The following is a 23,213-nucleotide window of genomic DNA, read 5'->3' on the forward strand; positions in this document are numbered from 1 at the left end:
GTGAGACTGTATCTCTTATATTGTGACTCTGAAGGGTGTTGCAACACTGAAGCAAATTCCTCAGGACTGTGTAGTTTTGTTTATATTTAGTCTAGTGTAATACAGCACTGTGTGAGGATCTGTTGTCTTCATCATACTGTCTCCCTTTTGTACGATGTGAGCTTTTGTGATAATCTTGATTGGATTCCTTCAATGGAGTCAATAAGATATATGATATATTTTAACACATTTGATGAATGTTGTTTCAGTGTTAGCAGTTTCTTTTGGACTATTGGAATTGCAGCTTGGTTGTGTTATCAGTTTATGTGCAAGATTATCAGCTGATCTGTTGCTGATCAGTCTTTTAATTCAGTGTCCATCTCATTTAGCGTCCGTACAAAACTTCAATTGTACTTGAATTGTACTGTACAGATATATGATTCAGCTGGTGAGAAAAGGAAAGTGAGGTTTTTTTTTCCTTTAAGACAAAATTGACTATCTCTATGGTTTTGCTGTCATGCAGACAAGTTGTCCTGCCCGTCTGTGATTGATGACGTTTCTAAAAAACCAATTTCTCATAAGTGCCAGCTAGATGAAGGCAGGTGAGCTTCCTCAATCCCATTTCCCGTCTAAAAAGGTGAAGAAAAACATTAAACCTGCCACCAGTTTGGTGTTAGCATAATGAAAGCAACAGAGTGTGAAGACGGGAAAAGCTAAACAATTTAGAATTAATGGCGGAAGCTCCTGGGGAAAACAAAGAGAGAGGAAAAAATCCACAGAAGGTGGAGTCACAGACGATCTGATTGAGAGGAAGCTTTGAGTGGCTTTTTCCTGTGAAATTGAGCATGTCCCTCACACCGACGTTCACTGCTCATCTGGTTCTCTGCAACTAACGCTCCATTAGCAGATGGAGATTTGCATTAACTGCAAAAGACGAAGACATAAAGCAGGATTTTCAGATGTGGTGGTGGTCCTTAGGCCGGCAAACATGTCCACAAACTGGTGCAAACAAAAGTAGAAAGTGGACATCTGGTTGGATTTTCTTTTTGCTAACAAAAACATTCTTTCTTGGAGAAAGGGCCTGACGTTCCGTTTGGGGAAAAAAGAAGAAAACCCAAAAAACAGACTTTGATCAGGTTGGAAGTGAGAGTTAATAATTAATACATGTTAATGCACTATTTTCCTTCTTACTTTTGCGTGGTTTCCAGAAATTCTTCCCACATTAACTTCGCTCTGTAGATTATTAAAATGATCTCATTCTTTCCTTTGGAATTTAAATCAAAGCACTATTACAAAACTTAAAGTGAACCTAGGCAGCCTCTCAGTGTATATTCATCTGCATTCACATGAATAGGTGAAATTCAAAATACCAAAACTTCTTTTTCCCGATCTGATGCTTGCTTTCATTATGCAAAGCCAGTAAGTACACGCCAGTCAGGGCAACAAGAAACATTACTTTTCTCCTGTTTTTGATTCATACAGTATGTTTGAAAATGGTGGATAGCCAGGAAGTTGCTTATCCAGCACATCACTGCCAAAAAGTTATTTCTCTTCCTTGTTGATCTCTGCCTACACATCCCGGTTAGTGTCTTTTTCCATGGTCCTGCGTACCACAGAGTTCACACATAGAGGTAGCTTTTATTTTTCTCGAAATGTTTTACAAATGTTGACTCATTATACTTTAATAATTAACAATATAAAGAGAAATAATTGACATGCGGTTCAAAGCATACTGTGAATAGTTTTATGTTATGAAAGCAGCCAATGGGTAAAATTGCTCAGTTGCCAGTTTATTAGGTACGCCTAGCTTAAACCAATGCACTCTAACACAACAAGCCTGAACTAAATTCAGCCTTCATCAATGTTAGAATGTTTTAGAAAAATGTTGATTTTATAACTGTGTCATGATAAAACAGAACTGAAAAGAATGTCCCTTGTTAGGCAACTGTAAAATGGAAATGACAGCTTGATTCATCTCTCTGTGTCTGTTTATCTGAGTTTTCCTTTTCCTTTTCTGAGGATATTCACAGCTTCCCACTTCCTTCTTAGCATAAGCACTTGGTGGGTTAGCGAATGAATGACTGAAAGAGAGTTGTGTAACCCCCCCCCCCACTCCTTTCCCCTCAGCCAGACAACAAGAAACATCTGGACGGAGAACAGAGAGTTCAGAACGCACCCATCCCCACCTTGGATGAGTCCAACAATGGTTGGCTCTAATTTTGCATTTGAACACTGGACACCCTACTGTTATCCTACCAAACCCTGTGCAAGTGTTGCATTCTTATCGTGACTTTGCTGATTTCTGAGAAGAATGTGTGGGTGTATTCTGTTGCTGAGTACTTGCTGTGTTGTGCAAAGTGTGTAATTTTCTTACTCTGAGTGGGGTAAAAGGTGTTATTTTCCTCTCTACATTTCGATCCTGACAAGCAGAAACTATTTTTTCCAGTGGTTTTAATGTTGTGTGTCTTCAAGTTGTCAGGTCTGTTTTCTCACTGATTTTTACATCTCAAGCAGCATTTCACTTTAGTCCTCTATCATTTAAAGGATAAATTCCCTTTTTTTTGTCCTTGGATCAGTGTAAAAGTGCAGTCCCCATCAGATTCTGCACTGCTCTTATTTTATGAATCTGAGCTCTAATTGTCAGAGAGTAAGCTCCCAATAGTTATGTCACACACGCATTTTTCTACATCTTTGATCCCATGTGAGTGTGCAGTGCAGGTGCTGTGGCCAGAATTAGAATTGTGGAAATTAGCGGGCAAACTTCTGCTTTTACAAGACTTTTATATTTGCCTTTTCACTCAGCTGTGTCTGTTTCAGTTTCCCTTCGTTCATGCTTGTGTTTGTGCTGTACACTGGAACAGACGAAGCCCATCTGCCGTGTTTAAGAACCACTGGTTAATGCTGAGGGTACGTTAACCCCAAACTCATGCAAAATTATTTAACATTTCTGCTTTACTGGAGAAATGAAGCAGTAAATAGTGGTAATGTTGGTACTTGTGGCTGAGACTGGTATTTATAGAAACACACTTTATTTACATAGTTATATGAAGGATATCCTCTTTCTGTTACATAACTGAAAGATTATGTCGAGAGGGCAGATTTCAAATTGCAAGAGACAGTTTTAATTATGATGTACATTATTGAGAGTAAAAGATTGTTTGGTTGAAGAAGACTATATAAAATATATTAGAACTTTGATGTGTGAACAACCTGTCTGGTGAATATTTGGCTCAGCTTACTTTCAGACCTTAATATGTCCACCTTTTTAGGTAGTGTTAGCCAATGCAAGCTGAGAAGCTGTTGATTGAAGGTTATCAGAATCTCCCAGTTAAACATTTAAAGCAACTTTTTCAATATTTTTATAACAATGTTTAAAAAGTTTATATTGAAACAAAATAAGTTTGTGATAATGCTTGGAACATATCCTGTTTACTCTGTAAACCACACAGGCCAGTGGTTTAATCCAATGAATAACTGCAATTCATGAATCACAATTCATTATTTCTTTTCAAATATTTAATCCCCAGCTCAACGGATGGCAGAACCTGCAAATTGTAGAATCTGGGTGTCACTCAATGTTTTTTTATCAGGAATTTACAAGGTTGACCAATATTTCTAGACACTGTTTTAACTCTCTGTATTGAGATTGTCTCACAGTGAAACTGGGTCGTTACCTCCCTTGTGCTTTTAACTGTGTATTCATTAACTCATTGACAATAGCTTTCTCTCACAAGAGAAATGTCCTTTTAATTTATGAAACTCTCTCCTGTCTCCACGGCCAAGGCTTTCCCTGCTAAGGTTGTAACTTTCCATAACCAGCAAATGGAGGCTTGTGACTGACCACTTTACTGGCTAACATTTAGCTGAGTGGCTGACTGTTTGGTGAGTTTGACCTGCTCGTCTTTGCCCCTGGCAGTGCTGTTTCATTTCTCTCACCCTTACCTTGTTTTTCCAATATGACTTGACCTTGACAGAGGAGTATAGGGGGAATACGGGATTGCATTTTCTCTGACCGCCACCCTCAGATGATCTGAGATGATGAACTGCAGGGCCTGGTGACATCAATCTTTGCCACATGCACCTCCTCTTCTCTTACTAGCTCGCCACTCTCCCCCTTTCTCTTGGTCATCTTTGTTCCAGTTAAGATGGGCAGGAAATGAAAACCTTAGTCGGTAAATAATGGAATTCTTAAGAGATAGAGAGATTATTGGTCAAATGTATTATATTGTTCCAAATCCCTTAAAGTACTTGTAAGCAAGTTTTCCACAAAGAAACTAGATCTTCTTCAAACAGTGCAGTAGCGCTTGATAACAAATGATGATATACCCTATTAGACATATGATTAATCCAGACATTGTATTGGTTTAGAGGCAGAGCACAGACATATTGCATCTCTTAGGTATTTAATTGTCTTTAAATGTCAGCACCAGTGATGATCCTACTGGGAGATCATTACAGGCCTCACTAACTGAAGAAACTTACTTCTAACCAGACAGCTGAATGGCACCAGTGATTGGCTGTTTGACTGGCAAGAACTGATGTGTTTTCTCCTGCTGGAGTTTAATTTGGCTAATCATGGAAGCAACCTTTTAGAAATTCGCACCGTCGTTGAATACTGAGTGATAACTGCAAACCTGCTTTGGCCTTTGGTCTGTCAGTCATGCTCCTGTCTTATATGTGGGAAACAAAACATTTGATAATGACACCTTATTTTCTTTCACTATTGCAATTCATGATCTTTATTAAAAATGATAAAGTTGATTATTACTTAATTATGGCAGTTAGAACATCAGAACATCTCAGTGCTCTGGTACATCTTAATCTCATTTATTTAAGCGTCTGTTAATTTACATGTCTGGACCACTTGGCCATGTAAATAATGATATTATCACATACTGGAAATCCTTTCGTGCATGTGGTTTTATCAGCCTTGTATGGTTTTCTCCTCACCACATACAGGGTGCTATGGTGTTCTTGAGACACAATAGATTGTTTGAAACATTTGAAATGTTTGAAATGTCAGCTACTGCTTTCCGGTGGAAACCTTTGAATTCCAGGTTTTTGATCAAGTACCTGCAAATCTAATAATATTCTTTTCAGCACAGCTGTGGCAAATTTTCCCATGCTAACTCACTATAAGCTAAGATAGTGAGCACTGAGTGCTCTGCACCTACAAGATTCACTCTACAAGATTCAGCTAATTTGTTGTTCTTATTTGATGGATTAAACAAAACAACAACAGCAACAAAACAGATGAATGAGTGATTTAATAACATGAAAATTATATGTTTCTTGTTATTCATTTTTACTTCACCCTGCAATCATTTTCATCTGTAAAAGGAGTTACTTGTTTTACTTTGATACAAGTGTCAGTGTCATTGACTGTTTAGTCACCATTAATACAATTTTAATACGTGGCAGCAGTGGAAGTGGTTCTAGTGCAACAAACAACTTGTCTCTTTGTGACAGGTGTACTTTTATCAGGGTTGTAAGACAGCAGAATATATTGCTTGCCCTACTTTGCACATTATTGATGTACAGAGGATAAAACACACTGAGAAAAGTGTGAGAACACAAACACTTTTAAGCCTCCGCAACCTTGAAGTGCTTACTGCTAATTAAAACCTCACTCGGTGAGGTTTTGCGAACAAACGAGATCCTGCACGCAACTTTGTCTTCAGAAGCACAATCAAACCAGCGGAACAAACAGAAGACATTTCCATTTTCTCTTCTACTTAATGACAGTTTCCTAACGCCTCAGGACAAACAAGAGCACGGTAATGAGAAAAACAATGGGATGGCTTGCTAGACAACTAAATTTGATGGGAACACAGGATTTCCTGCCATTTGTTTTATACCGACTTTAACGATGCACTTGATGTATTGGCTATTTTGTTTTAATGCAGCACCTCTACTGCAATGCCCTGTGGCAAAGCAGCTTAAAACTTTAAGCCAACATCTTTGGGATAGCTATAAAGGCATGTTTTTCGACAGTCGTATCCCCAAATAGTTGATTGAGCCGGAATGGATTGGAAAATTGTCTTCTGCATGACTTCATTCCTGCCTACAGTATCTGCTTCTTGAATTATTTAACTGCCTGAGATCATTAGGCCCGTTTCTTGTTTGCACAGCAGCAATCACAACTGTCATTACAGCTGTATAAGACTCACTGAATGTGCTGAGGAAAACGTATCTTTAAGACAGCCAAGATTGTACCTTTATTCATGACTACACACAAACACATCACTCCTGGTTTACGGGACAGTTGTGTTATGGGCATGGAGTATAGTGGCAATAAAATGTCGATAAAATTAAGCTATTTATTGTCGAATATATCATGGCAACAGAAAATACTCTTTCTGATTTCCTGACAGTTTTACCATTACAATTAATTTTTATTGACTGCAAATAAATTCATAGGTTTCAGAGGTGATGTTGAATGTTTTGTCAACTTTTCGAACTGAGGAATGAGTGGTGATTTTAGAAACAAATATAAAATAAAAAAAAAAACAAAATTCTGATGTGGTCACACAGCCAAGCTCGCCCAAGGCTTCAAAACGAGCTACACAGTGCGACTCTGACCCCATCAAACAGCCATGTTGTTTTACCTTGTTAAAAAGGCTCCACTCAGAGGTGGGGAGAGATGCGGTTTGTCAGTCAGAACAGTGGAATTTCAAATAGAAGTTGGCACAGGCATGCGTCATGGAGGAGAAAAAAGACATTTTTTGTACAAAGTGCATTACTGTCATTGATTGACTACTCTCTGACAGGTAATGATTAATGTTTAGTTAATGGTCTGTGCTGATGTGATATCATTTGCTCTGTCTTAAGAAACCTGATTGTTGGCAGGATGCAAGATTTATTTTGAATCACTGTTAGAGTTTGAACTCTGTCATCTCTAATGAAACCTCCAAGTTATTTACTTATATTTGGAAAGATATGCTTTATAAACATTGAGAATTCCATAAGGTGAGTGAATCCACTGGTAAGACATGCTTCTTGAAAAGGAAGTTGGAGATAAATATGCACACTGTCAGACTGTGTGGTTGAGCAGTCAGAAGACACTGTCGTGGAAGTAGTTGTGGAAAGAACACGCTTGAAACTCAGCCTTTTTTCACACCTGAACTTATCTGTCATGAAGGCACAGAGTGATGGATTGTCCGAGTAGGAAACTTCCTAAAACTGCATCCTCTTCCCTTCTTCATGATGTCCACCTCTGTACTTTGTTAAATGTGGCCTTTAGCAAATCAAAGAGCGTGGGGTGTTTGTCTAGTTTGCATTTCTATCTCATTTGGCTCATCTGGAGTGCCTGTGTGAAAGACCTGACTGTTCATTTGCTGAATATTAAAGCCATCTGTTGCCGTTTGCTTCCTCCTCAGGACATCCCCCTGATGTGTTGTGTGTTTGCCATTCGTTACAAGCCACGTAAAAGCACCCCAACAGTCCAATTAGATTAGCGCTGCAGACTGATAGGACAATGAGCTCACACACGTTCCACAGATCCACAAAGGAGGGTGGGAGGCCAGGCCTTTGACGTGCTCAGCCATGCACAGAGAGTTGTGCACTTATGCAAATTCACATGCACGTGCCATCTGTAAATCTCCAGTTAACAAGTTCACAGTTTTTAACCCCTCACTTACCAATTTTTGTGCGGTTTATCTTACTTTTGTAAACGCAGCTGCAGCAACTTTAAAAATAGCTGTAATGCAAGCTACACCCCGACATTCTTTAACATAAGCCTTTTTCAACAGTATGTCATATTTACTGACTATTCTTCTCACAACCATCTGCGCACGTTGCCAGGTTGTGATGGATAGTTTCCAAGTCGAAAGCAAACACGATGATTGGTTGCTGCTTGTGGAAGGAGTGAAAGCGTGAGCAGGCTCATCGCTGCACTGCTGCCCAGAGTAATTGATCAGGAAGCTTGAGCAGGCAGGTCTGGCTCAAGATTTAATGAATAATTTAAATGTAATGTAGATGTAGATGATGACTCAGCATTTGTGTTTGCCCGCCTGGAAACGTATACAACAGAATCTTGTATAGTGTGTTTTGTTTAAGGGGTGAAATGTCAAAAAGGAAGGGAGAGCAGTGTTGATTCCATTGATTTTCTTGTGTCATACTTCTGCAAAATGTATACTAACTTCCAGTAAGCATAGAAGCAAGGAAGTTAAATTGCAAATATGTTGTGCAACTTCCCCAGATTGTCCCTCGACTGATATGAGTTTTCTGACCACAGCAAACATTTGGCAGAGAGAGCTGTTTTATCACCGTTCATTCGGACAACCGGATGTTTTCTCCAGCCTACAAAAGTGTTATTTATCTTCCCTGGGCCAGACGCCTTAGGAATGTCCGTATGTCAAAATATAACCATTGGACTTGCTGTGTCACATCCAGAAATAAATCACCAGCTTTCATCATGTCTCCTGATGGTCATCAGCCAAAGCAACTTGCCCAATACTATCAGAAATGTCCAAAGTAGAACGAAAACTCATTAACAACTAAAAATATCATTCTGGCAGCTTTTTGGCCTGCAACGATGCCTTTTAATGATTGCGTCTGTGTGCAAGTGAGTACTGAATACAAGAAAGGGCTGAAATGTTAAGATGATTGGTAGAAACTGAATCGGCGACAATTTTGATAATGTATTAATTTTCTCTGTTTTATGTCACTGTAAATATCTAGCTGATGGAAATTTTAGCAACTCAGCAGTTATTCAGTTAATCAAAAACAATCAACTGATCAATAGCTAATGGAAATAATCATTAGTTGCAGTCCTTTAAAGCATCATTCTGTTGTTGATGTGCACAGGCCTAAAAACATATCTGAGTAATTAGAGAGGGAACTTTAACCATCCATTAGTGCTGCTTGTCCCAAGTGTAACCTCACTCGACGTCTGATACGACTCACATCCTCACAGTCAAATGCGTCGCCCCAGATCCCTTCATTTCTATTTAGAAGCCCCTTTATTCTATTATGAGCTATAAATTATGGAGTTCCCACTGTGCGTCTCTCTCCGTGTGGCAGAGTGGCTGCTCTGATTTTAATGCTTGGAGCTGTTAGTCCCTCATTGCCCACCCTGTCCACCACTGCAGGCCCTTAATGGATGTGGAGGGGAAACAAGTTCGTCTATCTAATGGCCAGCCTTCTAATGTAATGCTAAAATAATCAAGAACAGGGGAGGCGGGGTGGGAGGTTTCCGGATTGTGGGGTTGAAGGGGTTGACGTGCGGGACCAGGGGCTTGGAATCTGGGAGGGACGGCCTCCTGAGTGACCAAAGGGACTGTTGACCCCACTGGGAGGAAGTTGTGATGTAACTCCTCTGGGATGAGTGCTAACAGATTGGAAGTAACATTTATATGAACAAGCACTTGATGTTTTATCTGGGGACAAAAGAGGGTGGGAAGTTTTCAGCTACAAAGGGAAGATGAACAGATTAAAACAGACAAAAGGATGAAAAACAAGATTTTAGATTACTGCTATTTGTAGATACATGAAAATATAACACATAGTTTCAAACATTTTTTTGAAAGTATGTCTCTTGTTTTTTCTTGCTGTTTCTATCGTTAGCTGTAAAAGAGCTGAAACAATTAGCTGATCAACCAGCAGCTATTCATAATTTGAGTCATTTCACTGAGTCAAAAATTCTCCAAAAATGTGCTTGTTTTTGCTTTTCTGTCTTCTTGCTTGTATATCAGAAGAAACTGAATTAAGATTTTGGACTGTTGATCAAACAAAATAAGACATTTAAAGACATCACCCTGTGGTCTGGGAAACCATAATGGACATTTTTTTGACATTATTTAGACCAAAAAATGCATTGATTATTCGAGAAAATGATTGGAAAGCTAATCAAGAGTTGCAGCCCCGAACTGTGATGTCTTTTGGCATTAGGAAAAAAAACATTTGAGATATCAGGTTCAAACAAACTCTGTTCCTTTTAAAAATGTTTGCATTTTGAACAGCGGCGCAAGCCCATCTTAAGGAAGTGTTTAAGGAAAAAGTCAACCCTGACTTTTTAATTTTTTTGACCTCATAATTAGTGCAATAGCACCTGGGCCATGTTTCTTTACAGCCTCTTTTTGAGGGGTTGAGGACATATTAGCCCTATTACTCATTATCAACAGTACATCATGTGCTGTGCTTTGCTCCTAAATCTTAACTTTCAGACATGATTAACCAAGCTTGTCCCCAACGTTATGTAAGTTTATTGGTTAGCTGTGAGTTTCAGTGGTGCAGACAGCTCTTTGTAATGCTCCTGTTGCATGTGTGCAGAGGAAGTCGGGACAGAGCGCTGTTTATTTATAGGGCAGAGAGGTCTTTCCCTTCTCTGTGTAACTCAACCAAGCAGCCAGAGGAAGCCTCAAGAATGATTTCATGTCTAGGCCTGTGACTCATTTTATAGATTCTAATGTAGCTAGTCTTCTTGAATCATGACTGTAAAAGTTTACATTGCTTCCTTGCTTTGGGAAAACCCCTTCAGCAGCTGAGGTCATCAGCACGGGCTGGACTTTCATTTGTGTTTTGTGATGACACTGCTACTAGCTGCCCCGGAACTGCTCCCGTGTTTTCATGTTTTTAATGATGATGAACTTTGCTCGGTGTTTGCCATCACACATAATGAAGGTATTCAGGATTGAAAACGTCATGTAATTCTTATTAAAATATGTCCGTCTGCAGTAATGTGTCCCGACTTGGATGGAAAATTCTGAAAGAGCTTCACGGCAAGCGAGTGGACTCTATTCTCTTGTGTGTGTGTGTGTGTGTTATGAGATCAGGGAGTTCTTTCTGGCAGGTCTTTATGTTTAAACTGAGGTTAACACATAGGCTGCCCAGGCTCCTGCGACCATCACCGTGACAACATCACACACTGTGTTTACAATTAGCATTCAGCCTGTCGTTGATTAGCAACATGGTGGGCAGTGGACTGCAGAGACCCCTCAAAAAAAGACGGACAGACAAACAGAAACAAACACTGAAAAGGTTTTTCGGTTGTGATTTATTTCCCTCCAGGACATTCCAGATGATGTGAGCTTCACTGTATATTAACGATAATGCAGGTGTGTATCATCTGAGCCTATAAACCAAATCAGGTGGAAACGATTTGAACCACGGTGGCCTTTATGAAACCATTTGCTGCGCTTTAATGCTCTGCTTTATTGTGCAAACAGAGAGACAAATACTGTGATAGTAACACACATATAGATTCATGCGCACACCAAGATACACACACTTTGTTGGCGCTCCTTGCCTATGGGCTATAACGAATGATATTTACATAGCAGTTTGGATAAGAGAGTGGTACCATTAGCAAGATGGATCGTCACAAAGTGGATGGGGATTTATCACAAAGCCAAAGCCCTGTGTGAAAAATGAGGGATGTCTCTTTTCCCGTCTTCTCGTTTCCATTCATCCCCTTTCAGTTTTGCATATGCTCGCTCTTCCTGGGCGTGGCCCGTGCCGCTCTGTCACGCCTCGGCTCTGCGCCCTTCCTCCAGCACATGGAAAAGCTCTTCTATTATCACAGCTCTCCACCGCACCTCTGAGACTTCATCATCCTCATATCTCCGGCTCTCACTGAGGCCTCGCATGGCCCCGTGTTGTGCCGCTGCCAGGCTCTTTGCATCTCTAAGACCCTGCGTGTGTGTGTGTGTGTGTGTGGGTGTGAGAGAGTGAGTGAGTGAGTGAGGTTATCACTCTAATGCTTATCTGGTCTTTTGCATTATCTGGGCACAGTGACTGTATTGTGTTGGATTTGCTGATTGCTGGTAGTGAGATGTTACCGTTGTTATTCCACATGGATGAGTACAGTGCAAAGGCACACGGGGGAGGAGGAGGAGGAGGTGGAGGTGGAGGCACAGGGAAAGGGCAAACTATTGTCATGGATCAAAGATCAAAGATTGTCTATGCGATGATGGAGAAGCAGTTAAAGCAAAGAGGCGCATGAAATCTCACTGGGCAGTTTTGCCTTGCCTCAGGCTTTGAGACAATTTGTGTTTGGCTGAGTGTGTGTGTGTGTGTGTGTGAGTGTGAGATTATTGTTTCCTTTTTTTTTTTAAATGTTGCTGTATCTGACATTTGGTTTATTCATTGTCCAAATCCTATTTACAAGCAGTGAATGGTTGATTTGAGAATGAGCAGTATAAAAATGGCACATTCATACCCATTAAACTTGAATCAATTTATGCAGTTACTTTTTATTTAGCCTCTTCAACATCTTCACAGAAAAAAGGGGAAAAAAAACCTACATGTGCATTATCCTTAGCCATTTAATGATGTTGACTCTTAGGCCTGAATTGGCTGCTGACGCTGATCCACCATCTTGTCAATATGTGCACTGATAACAGTGAAAGCAGCTCTAGGGTTAGATCTATTGCTATTGATCAGTGGGTTGAATAGAGACACAGCTGTTTCGGCCAGCGGGAGCAATGATAATATGGAAGTGTTGAATATCTCTGTTGTCCTCAAGATCCTGTATTACCCAGCCAAAAACAACAGGTGAGGTTTGTCTCACAGCTTCCCACTAACTGGCCAAGTTTTGATCAGGGTAGGAGGTATTTCTTTAATAATGAGTCATTAAATGATTTGTTCATCTTGCAGGAAAAAATTACAGTCATTCACTGGCTCCAGTTTTCATATTTAAATGTTTGCGGTTTTTCTCTATCATATGTAGTTTACAGCATGTTTTGACTGTTTCTCTGAAAAAAAAACCAAATCATGTTGTGTGTTTTTTTTTAAACAAAAATAACTAATTGATCAATTAAGGAAATTGTCATCAGATTAAAGTTAGCAGTGAGGGATTCTGGAGAAAGATAGTTGATTATTTAATCTCTTTCTCAGGTCATCAAATACAGATGGTTTGGATTAGTGGCTCAAACCGAGCACAGCACCAATACTAACCCAAAATGTCTGTATTTGATGAGCTGGGAATGTTTGCTGGTTTCTTTTTTCTGTTGGTTTTGGTAGTTTGGACTGAGAGCAAAGCAAGTTGAGGACATGGTTTTGAGTTGTTGCAACACAGGCGTGGGCAGATGTCATTAATTCTGGCCTTCTCAGACCAAATGATTCATTTAAAAAGATAATTACAAACATCAGTCCCAACAAGACATGCTGATTTTATTTATAAAGCTGAACAACAGAAAATGATTAGAGGGTTTTTTCCATCCTGCAGAACTTATGACATTGTATCCCTAGCTCTAGTGCTGTCATGTGGGTCTCCTTTCTTCCTTGGCTCAGACTGTCATCTTTACTCCCGTCCCCTTTTCTAGGAGCATATTTGGGATTGACTTGTCCTATCATTTACACACCACTAAGGAGCACTTGTCACATGGGGCTCCTTTCCAAGTTATTAAAGACTTCCCACCTTCACCCTCCTCTTGTCTGCTGGTCACCTCTCCAATCATGTGGTGTAGTCTGACACATCAGAGGGGAAAGGTATTGCACCGATGTTACTCAAGGTGCTGAATTACCCTACATGTGATTGCTGTTTTCACCCTTCTACTCCTGTGAGTGTTTCTGAAGAGAAACGAGAACTGGCTGCCGGCCTATGTGGGGAAACTACTCCATTAGGTTGTCTGAAGAGTCTCGTAGGAATTCTTTGTAAAAGTTGTCTGGGGTGAATTGTACAAACTCCCCTCGCCTCCAGAGCATCTTTGATCAAAAAATTTGTTATACGAAAGGGTTGATATTGGAAAAAGAGAAACCAAGGACCTACTAGACCAGCTGTCCAAGTTCCAAAGGTATTCAGTTTACAAACCTATACAGAAAAGCAGCAGATTCTCACATTTGAGCCAATTTGACATTTTGCTTGATTAATGACTGAAGTGATTAATGATTTATCAAATTATTGTCAGTTATTGATATCAGATATACTAATAATTTCAGCACTGACTCAAGAAACATTTCCACTTAGTTAGTTTTGGGTTCCTTGTTCTTGGATATTTTGGCTGTATTTATTGCATGCAGCTCATTAACTTTCCCCAGCCATAAAAATCTCATCTTATCGACAGATTCAGTTTGATAACCTTCTCATCATACTGCCACTGATGGAAAAAAAAAACCATACAGAGACAATTAGGTGAGATGCACAAGAACTTAAACCACTGGTAGAGCAGATGTAATGCCAACAGAAGTCATGCTCGGGTATGTATCTGTGTTTGACAAGGATGTTTTCCATCCCAGCATGCCTTTCTTTTCTCCTGACATAGGACTTGAAGCAGTCCAGTCAGGTGCCAGAGAGAGATATGTGGAGACACACGGAAAGAGGGAAGTCACGGCAGTGCACACGGCAATTTAAATTTTAATTGCCTAGATTTATCTTCCCCATACACTGTGACGGGCTGATAAGTAGGGCTGATAGCACATAGAGCCTGTTTGTTAAAGCTTGGCAACTTCCAGATCTCCGGGCAGGAGCCTCCAGAAAAAGTAGTATGGATTTACTGCAACATTTCCGACAAACTCCGACAAACACCCCCATTCACAGCACAATGCACAGTTCAGCCAAGGCTTAAGTGCTGGGTTTACCCTGAAAGCCTAGCAAATTGGCTGATTTCTGTCTGTCTGTAACACTACATCACCTACACTCAGGAACACAGTATACACACAGCATCAACACTGAACCGCTGCAGTGTGCTAAGGTAATATTTCCTCAGGTTGTCCAGTTGAAATTTTGATTTAGCTGGGGTCAGCAAGAGTAAAAATTGTTCTGTTGGTTTGTTGGTCTTTCCCATACCTTTTCAGTGTTGTTGAAGTTGATGTATTACAAACTGCAGTTATTGCCTGAATTTGGCTGTCATAGTGGTGGATGACTGCGCAGCTTCTCATGCAGTCGTGCAGGGACATAAGTCAGGGACAAGATCATTTTTATTTAAATTAACGCTATCTATATGTAAGGCAGCTGTACTCATAATTTATAAGCATAAGCTTGCTGGTCATTTTATGACATTAATAATGTATTAGAATAAAGTTAACTGTGTCTGTGCTGAAAGGATACTGTCTCTGTTTTGCTTGTGTAAGTTATCAGTTATTAATTGGCTGTTGGCTTTTCCTTCTCTAAGCTATTGTGATGATATCAGCCATACAAAAATCCACTATTGGCTGATGTGTAATCTTAACAATTGGCCGAGTTGCCTAAACGTTGTCCCTGCCATTTATAACTCTTATCTCAGTCTGTTAGATTTTTGAGTTTTTCAGCTAATTTTTAACCTGCAATCCAACAGTGGGATACCTTCAAAGATATTTTGTGAGGCAGTTAACATCTGGTATCTGCCCAGTATGATAAATCATTTGCCTGGGGGAAACCAATTTTTAAATAAATACATTTTCATGATGAAATGTTCATGATGAAATATTTCTCAATTAGTGTTTTTGTGGTGAAATCACACAGTGCTCTCAGCCATAACCTTCATGTTTCACTCGTGTCTGTCACATTGATGTTCAAAACAGCTACTTTTTTTAAAATCTACATCGCCTACATCTTCTCAGATGAAGTCTGATTAAACATTAAAACTTTAAAAGTTCTGAGAGTTCTCCAAGTGCATACTGGCTCCACTGGCCTACTTAAATGCATGAAGCTAATAATTCAGTGATTCTTTCCCAAAGCCCTGAAAGCTGGTGAAGATGCTGATGCCAGTGCAGATGCAGTTCATATTTAAGAGGATGTTGCAATGAAATACTGAGAACAGGAGGTCCATGTCTTGTCACACAGAGCAAACTTCATCGTTTAGACCTAACCCCCCCCCCCTCCAATTTCCCTGCCTCTTTCACAGCTGTCTCCCTCTGACATCTCATCCATCCATCTTTCCATATCATCCTCTCACCCCTTCTGCAAGTGTATGCTTGAGTTATTTTTCCACATCCTTCACCATACAGTGAATTTCTATGCCGTCCACATTTTATAATTTTGCATCAAAATAAAGATGCTTGACCTCCATCTGTTGTTTTTTTTCTTTCTTCTTTCTTTCCATCTGTTAATGCTCTATTCCCAATAGCCATTAAGATTCATTTTCAGACAAACTCACATCAACAAATGCAATGAAAGTGTAATTGAAATATTTTCTTATGGGACACAGCGCCATAATGTGTAATTTCCTCAGTAAACACTGTGCCACCATGCTGTTTTGTAATATGCTTACACTCAATAGTCATCGTGCCCTGGAGTTGGATCTCAAATTGCTCTGTATGAAATAACATCCCAAGTGGGCGATGGTGAGGAATATGAACAATCACATCTTTGTTTTCGTCGTGTTTCTTTTCCTCTTGCCAGAATCCCACCAATTAAAACCATACAAATGTACTTAATTAACTACAATAACATGCATTTAACTGTCTGTTATTGGATGTGTAACAAACCTTATCTCTGGCCCCAAGCAGATTCATGTTTAAAGTTTCAGTTGTGTCCACTTTTTGGTCCTGGGCAGCTGAGGAAAAGTGGGGCAGGAGGAGGGAAAGGAGTGAGGGATTGTGGTTCATTTAGATGACAGCTGCATGAGCTCGTCGGGTGATTGAAGATTCATCAGGTAGTTAATTTGGTAGTGAACATCGGTCGGGACTTCTATGAGCGATGCCTTTTGGATGACAGCACAATCCTGAGTGGAATAACGACTGTGGCTTCTGCGGGAAAATGTATAAATAGATTAATAATAAAAGTTATCTTTCACTACATAGATAGACCCAATTTGTAATTAGCATCAGGATAGGAATTTACAAGACTTATTAAAAAAAATATGAGCTCAAAGTGCTAGTTGTTGTATGTTAATGAATTCAGCTTGCTCATTTGTTGGAAGGAGTTTTACTTGCAGAGAAGGAGAGAGGTCGACAGGATTGACTTTATGAGTTCAGCACAAATCTATGGAAAACATTAAATCTCAGTCATCAAAGGATGTTAACTGGCTGCGTGTGTCTTTATAGTACACATCAGCAGCAGAGTCCCAGGATCGCTGTAGGAGTGTAATCATCAAAATTTGTTGCTTTGATCCAAGCATAATCCTCCTCCTGCTCTCCCTCAGCACAGACTCTACAACCATTTAAATCACTTTATGAGATTTTGTGTTTGTGTGTATATTAAAGAAGGAGAGCAGACTCATACAGCAATAGGCTCTGTGTGTCACACTCCCTGCCGTGTGATGGATGGCAGGACAGTAGTAGGTTTCTAATTATCATTACCCCCCTGGAGAGAAAAGCTTGTTGTAATGGAGGATCTTAATACTGTAATACCTTTATCAACCTTTATCAAGCAGCTGTTCTCCTGGTGTGGAGATGACCAACCGTCGTTCACGGAAGTCCCGATATGAACTTGGCAATGCCGTCATTGCAGTGGCACTTCACCTGTAACTAGAGGTGTAAAATACACTTGGGTATTACATCATTTTTTTAAGTTTTGGGATACAGTACTGAATTTCAAACGCACTGCATCATTTTTTAATTAATAGTTCACATGCAAAAATATGCAGCAGCAGTTCATTTAGTGTTTAAACCCCTGACAGCTAGATAGCGGTGTTGTAATCTGTCTTCAGCCTTTTGACTTTTCCGCTCCAATGTGGCCCATGAAGCACTTTATTGCTTTGTTTACGATACTGCATTATAATGAACTGTATTGAATCGGAACCCCTGTATTGCATCACTAGATTCTTGCCAATACACAGCCCTGCTAGCAACACTACAAGGTTTACTTCAGTGCTTTTGTCATAAAATCATGTAGACCCTTTTACATTTGGAAACTCTAGTAATCAAATGCTGTTAAAATAAAAGGTTAAACTCTATCAACCAAATTACCCACAAACTCTGTTATGTGATGTCGTTTAACTACACAAAACATATTTACCACAGCCTCAGGCCACATGTACAAAAGTTATTATGGATTGAGGACGGACGTAAGGACGAGAACATAAATATCCATGTCCTCTAGTCTAACAGTCATAGTCAAAGTCATAGCCTCTAGTGATAGTGATAATAGGATGGGTTCAAAGCAATCAAAACCCGGCCGTAAAAAGACAGAAAGCACTTTCTTTGCCAGTATTGAGCATGTTGGAAAGTGTAGTGCAGAGAATGCTTGGAGGTATGCACGTTCTCATGGCATATTCTTTATAAATAGCTTTCTTTCTCCAGCGTGGTGCATGCAGTCTTTTTATGTAGACACGTAGGCTACATCTGGCCTGTGGCTGGTCTGTGTTGCTTTGTACCAAAAGGATTTCAAAGGCAGGAGAAACAAAAGATCCTGCTCTGGATGCAGCTCCTACGTTCTGCTGTTAAAAAGTCTGTTTATTTTTCTGCAGTTTTATACTCTTTGTCAGAGATGCGCCGATGCCTGGTGCTGTACTCTCATTTGGGAAAACATACAGAATGTAAAACACTCTTCACTGTCACTGCCTCACTTTCGGTTGTGTATTTGCATTAAACAGTTCAACTCTTAAAATTTGCTGATTTAAACATGGCCTGATAATATGTAGAGTCAGAGTTTGCACTTCAGTTCTGAATGATAAAGAACTTTTTTGCAGTATTTTGCCTCAGGTTTCGCCCCATTAACTATCGCAGTGAGAGCTATAAACCAAGCTCTGTGTTCAGCATGCCAGCTCAGCTCACCTGAGTGTACATGTGCCTGCTATATCGACCATCCTATTGAGTGATTAAAGAGTGGAGTCGCCTCGAGGGCTGTGCCTGCACTGTGAGTGTAGAGGGGATAAAAGTTTGTGTAGCTATATTGCGATAGTATCTGGGGTTTATTTGCCTTTATATGTTTTCTCTTAGTCAGCGCGATAACTTCTTCGATAAGGCTAAATGGACTGTTTGTCTCTCATGTTATCTCAGTCACATCAGAGGGGACACACATAACTGTGCACACATGTGCAGATGGGCACGCGTATACGCACTTGCAACAAAGGCAGACAAAACACAGACGCTCACATACACACATTCAAAGCATTGATTCCAGATAGTGAATATTTGGGCAGCCAGCCCAGGGAAATAATCTGCTACACAAGTCAAATTTGAGTTTGATTAGACCAAGATACTGTAATGCATGAAGCCAAGCCATTCTCGTCAAATTAATTGAGTAATACATGTACAAGATGTTGACAGTTTGTTATTTTGGAAAGGATGCCTGTTTGTTTTACCCTGTCTTCTGAACATTACCATCTTTTTTGTCTAATCTGTGATCATCTCTGCAATGTGCAGCTTGTTTTTAGCCTGCATTGTATTTTCAAAAAAAGATGCCTTGGGTAAAGATTGATAAAGTTAGTGCTAAAGTTAGTGTTGAAGCATGACATCGGACACAATGACCTTTTCAGAACTAAACCAGAACCATGATATTTCCTTGACTTCAAAAAAGAAAAGTGTTTTAGTAGCATTGCATCCTATGGGACGCAGGATGCACTTGCCACTCTCCAGTGTTACAGTCCTGCCTGGTTACTCATCCGTTTACCTCTCCTCCTGTCCCGTACAATACCTCAATAACTCAGTCTCTTACACAGCTTCCAGGTGTGATGCAGCCAACCATCTCCAGTCTTGTGTAAATCACTGCACACTTGCAGAAAATACACAGAGTAATGCTTTTTGTCGGGAAGTTCAGCTGTGTTTTCACATGAGGGCTGAACGGATAGGACGATGTTGGAAAGAAGAAACATTTCAGATGGAATCAGACACCCTTTTTATTCTGAGTAACCCCACTTAAGGGTGAGATTGCTCTTTTGATTAGCCCAGTGACTTCATCTGGATGGCCCTCGTGTTACATATGTCAGTGTGTCGGTCTGTGTGTGTGGTCTGTGAACCATTGTGCCAGAATTAATGCTAGATGGTAAAACACCCCCATTCTTCAAGTGAATGATTCTGCGCAATTAAAAACTAAAAATGAGTCTATGAAGACAGAGTGGTGACAGTGGAACATAAATGTAACTATTTTACAGGTCCCTTTTAGCATTCATTTATCACCTTTTGTGTGTTGGAATCGGAAATTGGGATTTCAGAGCTGTTCATGCACTCCAAGTTGCAATGGGTGGATCTCAGACAATATAAGTGTAATTGAAGCCAACATCTTAGGAGCCAAGAGCACAGTTCAGATGTTTTTGGACTGATGTTATTCTGTCACATATCTGCAAGCAAAAATCAGAAACAACTTAACTAGCTTTTTTCCAGTCTGCTGTTCAAAAGAGTCCCATGGGTCTTGAAGAGGCTCCCAGCAGTTGTAGTTGTAGCAGTTGACATTATTCAAAACTTGCTTGTTATTTGGCCTGTGCTGTGAATCTGACCTGGGGAAAGGTGTTATTTTTCTCTGTGCCAGGATAATAAAAAAAATGACAGTTGACTTGTCGGACATCCAGATATAAGCCCGGCAGTGTTTGAGCTGCGTCTGCGCTGATCAAATATTCCATTACTCTGACAGCTCCCCTCTGCATGTAATAGAGTGGACCAGATCCATGTCCAAATAGTATTAGACTCTCAACACTCCCACTCTCTCACAACAGTATCCAAATAATTACCTCTCCCCACATCTGCTCGCAGCAGCCAGCCACAGTCTCGGCCGGTCTTCTGACACCTAATGTGTACACAACGCTGATAGAAATGATTATTCCACTGCGGTACATTCATCCATCAGTCAGAGCTTCAATAACAATGTTGCTTTGCGTCGGTTGTTGATCGTGTGTTGATATTGTGCAGCTTTGTTTCGAGGTAGACAAGACAGATTTCATGGGAAGCTGTTGTTTCTTGCCAGAACAAACCTGATGTGCATTTGTTGTGTGCTTGGATGCAAGGAGGGTGATGTAAATAGCGGTGTTTCATGGCAGTGTTTTCCCAGAAGTCTCCATCTCCTCATTGATGATTTGCTAGTCGAACTCTGGTATCAGTATTTAAAGATGTGAAGAATGAGAAGAAAAAAGAAAGCAGAACACAATACACACATTTTGTAGGATGAAAGAGAAAGAAATTGTAAGGTGTCTTTTTGTGGCCTTTCCTGTTTATTTCGTTAACAATGGCCCTCATGACAAGTACAATAATTCAACCGTGGACAGCAGGTTGGTTTCTGTAAACAGCATATAAAGTGAGCTTTGTTCTGAGAATAAAACGATTGTTGCTGTGACAACATTCCAGAACTCCTGTCTCATGATGTTAAAAACTGCTCTGTGTTTTGGCTTCTGATTGCCCTTTAAAGTTATGATTGCATTACTAAGAAGAATAAGTGGACTTCCTGGATCATGTTTCATTTTTTCATTGGCTCCTGCAGTCAGATGCTCTCTTTGGTTACACTGCTAAGGTGAGTTGGGGAGGATTTTCTTTGTTGCACTTTGGATCCTGATGTCTTTCCCCCTAATTATAATCATAATTAATAATTCAAATTATTTTAATTAGAACTGAGAGACAGTGTGGCCCTGAAAGGCAACATGTCACAGCTGTCAATCATTTATAACAAGTTACACAAACCTGTCAACAGCAGCTACATTCAGGCACTATAAAACACAGTACTGATACACAAACAAAAAATGCACCTTAAAAACTAGACACTCCACAAGTGTTCCTCTATGAAGCTGATGTGTTTGAGGGTCTTCTTCAGTCAGGAAACATAAAAACTTTTGTGTGAGATGGGGCCTAAAATCTGCTCACAAATCTGTTTGAGCTGATTTTCTTCCACATAGGGTGCTTGAACGTGGGTCTTCTAATCTCAGTGTTACCCTGTCGACTGTACTGGCCTGCAGGTTTACACGAGTGCACATGACAATATATTTTTGGCACTCCAGTTGTCAAAGATGGTTTCATTTACTGCCTGTTGGCCTCCTGCCTCATTCAGCCGGGTTTCTCCCATTTAATGAGGATGACTGGTGTCCTGGCGTGTTAGCTTGTGGCATCATTTCACAGGCGTGTTTGATTAATTCAGGGGTGGGGTGGGGGGACTCTGTCGGTTGTCCGTTGGTCTTTTGTTTGGCTCCGTTGGTCTTCCTAAAGACAAATGGATAGATTCCCCCTCCCCTCCTACTCTTCTTCCCTTGCAAGAGCTTTTCATCCATCCATCTCCTCCCCTCTCTCCTTACTCTTCCCTCTTAGCCAGACACATCATCTCTCCGCAGTGTCTGACAGTGCAACCGACATGCTTTAGTGGTTTTCAAAAATGAATACATGAGGAAATCCCCATATGGGTGTTGGTGTTGATACCACCACATGGAAACCTTCAGAGCAGCTAGTAAGCCTGTAATTCTTGGCTTACAAAAACGCCTCAAGGACGCTTGTCATGATGGCTGATCTCGTGATTAATGGTTGTCCTTGAGGATGTCTTGTTTGTGATATGATTTACCAAACTTACTGTGCATTAAGTGAACTCGCACTGGGCTTAGATGTTAATTAATTACAGATAGACTGATTGCAGTTGAGTTGATTGCTTCACCTTGCTCCTTGTGTGCAGCTTTATCAGCGCTATGTGGGGTTGTAAGGTCTTTATGGCATTGTTGTTTACAGCCGGCAATTCCTTCTATTCTGCAGGGAATGTTTACATCATGGTATAGAGATGTAGGCGCCCTCAGGCCTATTTCTCCATCTCTGCCTCCTTTTATTTCATTTCAGAAAATATCTTTGATTTATACTTTCCACCTCTCACCTCGTAAATCCCCCAGACAGGCTTAGATGATAAGTGCCTACAAGGGAAGTGTGGATACACAGATCGATAAAAGTTTGTGCAGAGTAACACTTCCCAGAGAGTACCTTGCTTCACGTGATATCAACCTTTGATGCTGCTGACCTGGGCTGCATGTACCAACATCTAATAGTAGTAAATACAAAATGATGAGGCTCTAATTTTCTTTGAAATAACTGCTAAATGCTCCCAGTGTTCTTGGGTCACCACACTCTCCGCTTCCTCTTCCATCTGAAGCTCTCCACTGTTATTCAGCAGCTTTAGTAGATGCCCCTCCTTCCAACCTGCTCTCCTCTTCTTTTTTTTTGCCATCTGCTTTGAAATTAATGGGCATGTTGGAAAGTAGGCTAAATCCAGAGTGACAGCTTTTTCTCCCTCCTATTTTTAAAGAGGTGCTGCAGGCAGTGTCCAACTGCGTGGGAGATGGAGAAGGGAGAGCTGGTTTATCAAGCTGCTTCTGCCTCTTAGATTTTCTCACCTCTGCCTTCTGGGATCCTCCTGAAACCATAGCTCATAGCATCACCTAGCTGTTGGTGATGGACTCTGTTACTCTTTGGCTGATCCTTCAAGTTCTCGGCCATGTCGCTCTCATGGCTCGGTCATTATATGAGAATAAACTGTTCCG

At 40.4% G+C, this 23,213-nt stretch overlaps 1 protein-coding gene across 9 annotated transcripts in view; it reads left to right on the forward strand.

The window, feature by feature from the left end:
• Nucleotides 1-23,213, forward strand: part of vav2 (vav 2 guanine nucleotide exchange factor) — a 181,531-nt gene that overhangs the window by 12,650 nt on the left and 145,668 nt on the right. The window lies entirely within an intron of this gene.

Source organism: Scatophagus argus, chromosome 20 (genome assembly GCF_020382885.2).
Source record: "Scatophagus argus isolate fScaArg1 chromosome 20, fScaArg1.pri, whole genome shotgun sequence".
Classification (NCBI taxonomy): Eukaryota; Metazoa; Chordata; class Actinopteri; family Scatophagidae; genus Scatophagus; species Scatophagus argus.